We start from the raw sequence: 8,026 nt of genomic DNA, 5'->3' as shown, positions 1-8,026 counted from the left end.
CAGAGATTTCAAACCAAATAGTCATTTCTACATCTCCTTATCACTTGCCTCACTTTCTAGTTCATTTTTAAGATCTATGGATTTTATGTTCCTCATCCTTTGTACTTATGCTTTTCTGTCCAATCCCCTTAACACTCTTCTAACTCATGTTCTTATTACCTTCCTCCACTCCTTTCTGCCAACTGTATTGCTCCAATCCAACCTGAAGATTATCATTTCAAACTAAGCATCCAAAAGCATAATTTAGATTATGACTCGAGTATATATTCCATGAGGGCAGAGATTTCATCTATTTATTCACATATATTCCCATTTCAAGACAGTGCCAAGCACATGATAAGTGCTCAATAAATATTTGTCAAATGAATGAAAAAATATAGGACTCCTCTGTTCAAACACCTTTTATGACTTCTCAAAGTCTTCAGAATATTCTACAAACTAGCACTTCAGGATTGGTCCTCTATCTCAATTCCCAATCTTATTTCTTATTTTTTCCTCCTCTTGCACCTTCAACTTGTACTAAAACGCACAGCAAGCCAGCTTACTGTCTTGTCTTTTTAAAATTACATTTATTGGGGTAACAATGGTTAATGACATTATATAAATTTCAAGTGTCCAGCTTTATAATCATCTGTATATTCCATTGTGTGCCAATCACTCAAAGTCTAGTCTACTTCTATCACCATATATTTGACCCCTTTACCCTATTCATCTTCTGCCACCCTCTTCACCTCTGGTAACCACCATACTGTTGTTCCTGTATGTGCTTCATTGTTTGTGCCATTGTGACAACATAGATGCATCTTGATAGTATCATGTTAAGTGAAATTAGTCAGTGGGAAAAGGACAAGAACCATATGATTTCAGTCATGTGGGGGATATAAAACAAAAAGAAAAACTAATATATTTTTTAATCTTTTTATGCCCTTGTTCTTTCTCTTGGGATACCTTTTCCTCATCTCAGTTTACCCAGATACTATGTACTTTTCAAGGAAAGCCATATTCAAATCCTTTCTTATTCCCTAAGCACCCAAGCTGGAACACAACTTGTCTCTCTCTCAATTCCCATAGGTAATTACCTGCATTTTAAATTATGTTTAGTGCTTTCTGTATTGCATCAGAGAGGCTGGAGAGAATAATATTTAATAGTGTGGGACTTGAAGCCTGACTGCTTAGGTCTACTTTGTGATTCTGATACTTACTGACCATGGACACATTGCTTAATTGCTCTCAGTATGCACAGCTGTAAATCAGGGGTAATAATAGCATCTACTTCATCAAATTGTTGTGAGGGTCACTCAAATTATATATTTAAAGTGCATAAAACATTAAACATTATTTCACACATAGTAAGCAATCAGTAAACATAGCTAGTGTTATTATCAGGTGTGTGTGTGTGTGTGTGTGTATGGATGAATAGATGATAGAAAGATAGATAGATAGATAGATAGATAGATAGATAGATAGATAGATGATAGATAGACAGATGCTTTTGTGTTGTTTGTTTCACTATAGACTCTTTAATGGCACAATTCTCATTTGATTTGAATAAGAAATGCATAGATTAATAAAAATATTCCCAAGACATTGGCTACCATGTTATTAGAACTCGTATTTTTTTTAAAAAATAATTTACTGGAGTGACATTGGGTAATAAAATTATATTGTATTTTGTGTTCACCACCTCAAGTCAAGTCTCCTTCCATCAACGTTTATCCCCACTTTACCCTTGTTTACCTCCCCTCACCTCCCTTTCCCTCTGGTAATCACCATACTGTTGTCTATGTTTATGAGTTGTGAGTGTTTTTTCCCTTGCTTAATCCTTTCATCTTTTTTACCCAGTATCCCTGCCCCACCATCTTCCCTATAGCAGTTGTCAGTCTGTTATCTGTATCTATGCTTGTTTCTATTTTGTTAGTTTATTTCGTTTATTAGATTCCACATATAAATGAAATCATGGTACTTGCCTGACTGGCTTAGTTCACTTAGCATAATACTTTCCAAGTCCATCCATGTTGTGGAAAAGGTAATGTTTGCTTCTTTTTTATAGCCAAGTAGTATTTTATTGTGCAAATTTACTATAGCTTTTTTTTATCCATTAATCTACTGATGGACACTTGACTGCTTCCAAATCTTAGATATTGTAAATAATGCTGCAATGACCATAGGACTGCATATATTCTTTCAAATCGGTGTTTTGGGTTTCCTCAGATAAATTCCCAGAAGAGGAATCACTAGATCATAAGGCAGTTCCCTTTTTAATTTTTGAGATAATTTCATACTGTTCTCCACAGTGGCTGCACCAAGTTGTATTCCCACACAGTGCACAAAGGTTCCCTTTCCTCCACCTCCTCACCAACACTTCTCATTTGTTGATTTGTTGATGATAGCCATTCTGACAGGTGTGAGGTGATATCTCATTGTGATTTTAATTTGCATTTCTCTGATGATTGGTGACTGTTGAGCATCTTTTCCTATATCTATTGGCCATCCGTATGTCCTTTTGGAGAAGTATCTATTCAGATCTTTTGCCCATTTTTAATTGGATTGTTTGTTTTTTTTTCTTCTTAAGTTGTATACATTCTTTATAAATTTTGGATATTAACCCGTTTTCAGATGTATCGTTGATGAATAGATTCTTCCATTCAGTGGGTTGTCTTTTCATTTTGTTGATGATTTCCTTTGCAGTGCAAATACTTTTCAATTTAATGTAGTCCAATTTGTCTATTTTTTCCCTTGCCAAGGAGATATATCCTTACATTTAAGTTTTTAATCCACTTTGAGTTTATTCTTGTGTATCGTGTATGGTGGTTTAGTCTCATATTTTGAACGTATATGTCCAATTTTCTAACACCATTTATTAAATAGACTGTCTTTACCCTATTTTATGTTCTTTCCCCTTTTGTCAAATATTAATTGAACTTAAAGGTGTGGATTTGCTTCTGAGCTCTCTATTCTGTTTATTGATCTATAGGCTTGTTTTTATATGAGTCCATGCTGTTTTGATTATTATGGCCTTGTAGTATAGTCTGATATCAGGGAGTGGGATTCCTCCATCGTTATTCTTTCTCAAGATTGTCATGACTATTCAGGGTTTTTTGTGGTTCCATATAAATTTTGGAATATTTTTTCTTGTTCTATGAAATACGCTATTGGTATCTTGATAGGAATTGCATTTAATCTATAGGTTGTTTTGCATAATATGGGCATTTTAATGATATTAATTTGTCCAATCCATAAACACAGTATATGCTTTCAGTTGTTTGTATCTTCTTCAGTTTCTTTCTTATGTGTCATAATTTTCTGAGTACATGTATTTTACATTCTTGGTTAAATTTATTACTAAATATTTTATTTTATTTGTTGATGCAATTTTAAATGGAATTATTTTTTAGTTTTCCTTTCTGATAGTTCATTATTGTTGAATACAAATGCAACTGATTTCTGGATGTTTATGTTGTATCCTGCTACATATCATTTCTAGTAGTTTTGTGTTGAAATTTTTAGGGTTATCTATATAGAGTATCATGCCATCTGCAAATAATGACAGTTTTATTTCTTCCTTTCCAATTTGGATGCCTTTTATTTTTTCTTCTCTGATTACTGTGGCTAGGACTTCCAGTACTGTGTTGAATAAGAGTGGTGAAAGCAGACATCTCTGTCTTGTTCCTCTTCTTAAGGAAATGGTTTTTGTTTTTCCCCTTTGAGTATGCTGTTGGCTGTGGGTTTGTCATATATGACCTTTATTACATTGAGGTATGTTCCCTCTATTCTCATTTTGCTGAGAGTTTTTATCAAAAAGGAGTGTTGGCTTTCATCAGGTGCTTTTCCTGCATCTATTGATATAATCATATGATTTATACCCTTCATTTTGTTTATGTATTGGTATGTAATTTTCTTTCTTCGTAGTGTCTTTTTCGGATTTTGGAATTAGGATAATGCTGGCCTCATAAAATGAGCTTGAGAGTTTTTGCTCCTCTTGAACTTTTTAGTATAGTTTGAGAAGGATAGGTGTTAGTTCTTCTTTGAATGTTTGGTAAAATTTGCCTGTGAAGCCATGTGGCCACGGACTTTTGTTTGCTGGGAGGTTTTTTGTTTTTTTTCTTTTTATTACCACTTCAGTTTCATTAGCTGTAATTCATCTATTAAGATTTTCTGATTCTTACTGATTCATTTTTGGAAGATTTTATTTTTCAAGGAATTTATCCATTTTGTCCAGATTATATAATTTGTTGGCATATAGTTGTTCATAATATTTTCTTACAATCTTTTGTATTTCTATAGTGTTAGTTGTTACTTCTCTTTCATTTCTGATTTTATTTATTTGAGTCCTCTCTCTTTCTTTCTTGATGAATCTGGTTAAAGGTTTGACAATCATGTTTATCTTTTTAAAGAACCAGCCCTTGGTTTCATCAATCTTTGGATTGTTCTTTTAGACTCTATTTTATTTATTTCTTCTGTGATCTTTATTGTTTTATTTATTCTATTCACTTTGGGCATTGTTGTTCTTTTTCTAGCACCTTTAATTGTATAGTTAGATTGTTTATTTGAGAATTTTCTTGTTCCTTGAAGTAGAACTCTATATTTTTATATTTTGTCTTTTCTAATAAAAAAAAAAAAAGAGGAATAGTCTTCAATAGATTCTAGTTCTTACATGTCTATAATGACTCATGTTTGGAATCTCGTTAAAGTCTCCAGATACAAAAAAAAAAAAACCTTTAGTAGCCCCAGTCTTGAAAATAAAAACACTGCACTGAAAATTGAAAATAAATATTTTATCTTTCATAATCACCCTTGGGAAAATATATTGACTTGCTGCACCTCTTTTTCAACCAGACACCAGACATTGAGATTCCCTGAAACACACTTCAGTAGAAGTAGTTTATTTTTCCCAAACATTCTGACCAACATTGGAAGCCATATCAATGGCTTATAGATGTTAATAAATTAATAAAGTTGTTTTGAATGCATATTTGAAGCATTAGTACTGAAGACGGTGAGAGAAGCTGAGATTATTCTCTAACTTTCTTTGATCTCTATCAGAACCTGAACAACATATAATTTTGGGCCTTCTCCAATCATGAATAGAAAAAGTCAGGAAAAGTTTACTAGTAACTACAGAGAAAGTCAAATAAATGCATATCACTTTTTTCTCCTCCCTTTGTTTAAATTTGAATTTTTTTGAGGGTTATAAATCTTTGAAATGATACTTTCTAGACAAAAAATAGATATTCTATTATGTAGTGGGTAGTAATGCCTCCCTTACTTTGGAAAATTATGAAAGTGTGAATTGAGGGAATGAAATAAAAGAATCTTCAGTCTTGTATTTACAAAATATTTTTAAATGATCTTCATTAATGTCTCTCTTGTGTCTTTCATAATTCTGATAGTAAAACATTTCAGATATTGGTCAGAGATTAATAGTATTCAAAATAATTTAGGTTATCAGCATGTGGTTTTCATTCCACATGAAGTCCATTTGCAGTTTACATGGTTTTCTAAATTACATTAAAATAAAATGTCAAAAAGTTCACTTTTTTTCATTTTTAACAGCATCAATCTTTGAAGAAAGGTTATTGAACAAAGGTCTTTGCATAAATCAACCATTCCCTGTAGAGATAAAAGAAGCTATTACACCTGGTTATGAAAGAGAGTTTCATGAATGCAAGAGAAATAAATCATTCCCCACTGGAGATCATATTATTCTAGATTGAAGAATGTCTGTTTCCTGATAGTGAAAAAGCAAGAAATTACTTTTGTTTGCTCCTGTATTGTGGTTGTCCTTGAGAGGTCTATTAGTAATTTGACTTTTACATATTATTATTATAACATAATAATCTGAGTCATAATAAATATTATTTTTTAATTCTCTAAAGATTTCAGTTTTTCCTTTCTAATTTCTATTCACCTCCAACAGCTTTTAAAATATATCATTCCTTGGGAGTTACAGAAAAACTTACTCTCTGCAGAAAGCAGAGAGCATTTCACCTGCTCTCAGGAGCCAACCATATTTCACCTCAGTCATTTGCTCTCAATCCAACAATTCAATATTGGATTCAATTCAAGGCTATGGCCCCAAATAGAATGAAACCTGGATATTTATGAACTGCTTGACTAGGCATTCCTCCCAATGATTTACTTTATAAATCCTATTTTTAGTTTTCACAGTGGTTTCACAAATGGTTGGAAAACTGTTGTACATTGCAGTTTTAAAAACTGAAGTGAGTATAGATAGCATTTTTTACCTGCTATGAGAAATTGTAGACATTTTCTGTTTTGGAGTAGGAAACAATTGTCATTATTTGGATGCAACTATTAGACTGAGTAGACAATTCTATATTCATTTCCTATATATGACCTAAAAGAAATTTTGATATTCATGCAATGTATACACATAGTAGAGACATACTTTTTGAGCAGATTCCTGAATGTTACTTTTAAGGACAGCCACAGAGCAGTAAAGAGGATCTAAAGGTTGATGAGAACTGTACATGGCCTCAAAGAGGAATTGATAGTGGTGGGACTTGTGAGCAGAGGACAGGGAAATCCATCCAAGGAGATAAGTTGAGTATAGATTCCTTTGGTCTCCTAGAGGAGGGGACACCTCCTGCATACCTTATAGGGAAAATCAGGGTAGTTATTCTGGCAAACAGACCAAAATGTAACAGCTTAAAACAATAACAGTTAGTTGCTTTGCACTTGAATCTACAATTTTGGCATGGCTTTTTGGGGCTTCTTGTCTCTATTCTTCATGATATCAGCTGGGGCAGATCCACTGGCTGCTGGAAGATCCACTTTCAAGTGGGTTTACTCACATGCCTGGAAAATAGGTGTCCATTTCTCTTCACATGAGCCTCTTCACAGGGTAGTTTGGGCTATTTCACAGCATAATTTCTGGGTCTCAAGAACAACCATCCCAAGGGACAAGAAGTTGAAGCTGCCAGCTTTTTAAGACCTGGGCCAGAAACTAGCATAGCTTTGCTTCTGTCATATTCTATTGGTCAAGCAATCAAAGAGCCCAGATTCAATGAGATTGGACACAAACTTCACCTTTCCGTGGAAGTGTCAAAAAGTTTGTGGGCCATGTTGGAAAGCTACCACAGAAGGTCTGTTGTAAAACTGCCATAGAAAGCTTCTTGTAAAAAACTGTTCTGAATATTAAACAGCAAGTAGATATTATTCTGGTCAAGAGAAGAGGCCCTCTTTGCTAGGAATACCCTTTCTCTCCTTGTCTACCTGACTAACTCCTATTTGTGCTTCATGTCTTGGTCAAAACCCCCTTCTCTCAGAAGCATTATCTGGTCTTGACCACAAGTGAAAAATGGGATATACTACAGATATTTTTACAAATTTTAAGCTTTTCTCTACAACAGAACATAAATCAAATAACTTTACTTCTTTCTTAAAATCTGTAAAATACTCATGACAGTAACTAGATAAATAAAAATAAATCTTAAGTGCAATAAAGTATCTCTCAAATAGCAATAGAGATGCTTACATTTTTAAAAATGTTGTTATTGATTTCAGAGCGGGTGGGAGATGCAGAGGGGAAAAAGGAGGACATATGTAATAATTTCAATAATAAAGGATAATTTTTTAAAAAAAGAAACATCAATAATGAGAGAGAATCATTGATCGGCTGCCTCCTGCATGCCCCACACTGGGGATCCAGCCCACAACCGAAGAATTGAACTGTGACCTCCTGGTTCATAGGTCAAGGCTCAACCACTAAGCTATGCAGGTTGGGTGACATGCTTACATTTTTACTTCCCTGTTTGCCCCAAGGTATTTTAATGGCATTGTGTCTCATCTATACTAGTGTGTACCATTTAATTATTAGAGTATGCCTGTTAATAACCTTATTTACATAGATCTACTGACTAATCTGGGCAGAAGGTAGCCTTAAGGAAGGAGGTCTTTGTTTTACTAAGTGTAATCCATCTTTCCTATCATTCTCTTAGTCTCTCTATCATCTATCTATCTATCTATCTATCTATCTATCTATCTATCTACCTACCTACCTATC

Source organism: Myotis davidii, unplaced genomic scaffold (genome assembly GCF_000327345.1).
Source record: "Myotis davidii unplaced genomic scaffold, ASM32734v1 scaffold218, whole genome shotgun sequence".
Classification (NCBI taxonomy): domain Eukaryota; kingdom Metazoa; phylum Chordata; class Mammalia; order Chiroptera; family Vespertilionidae; genus Myotis; species Myotis davidii.
Note: the sequence above shows the minus strand (reverse complement) of the source record.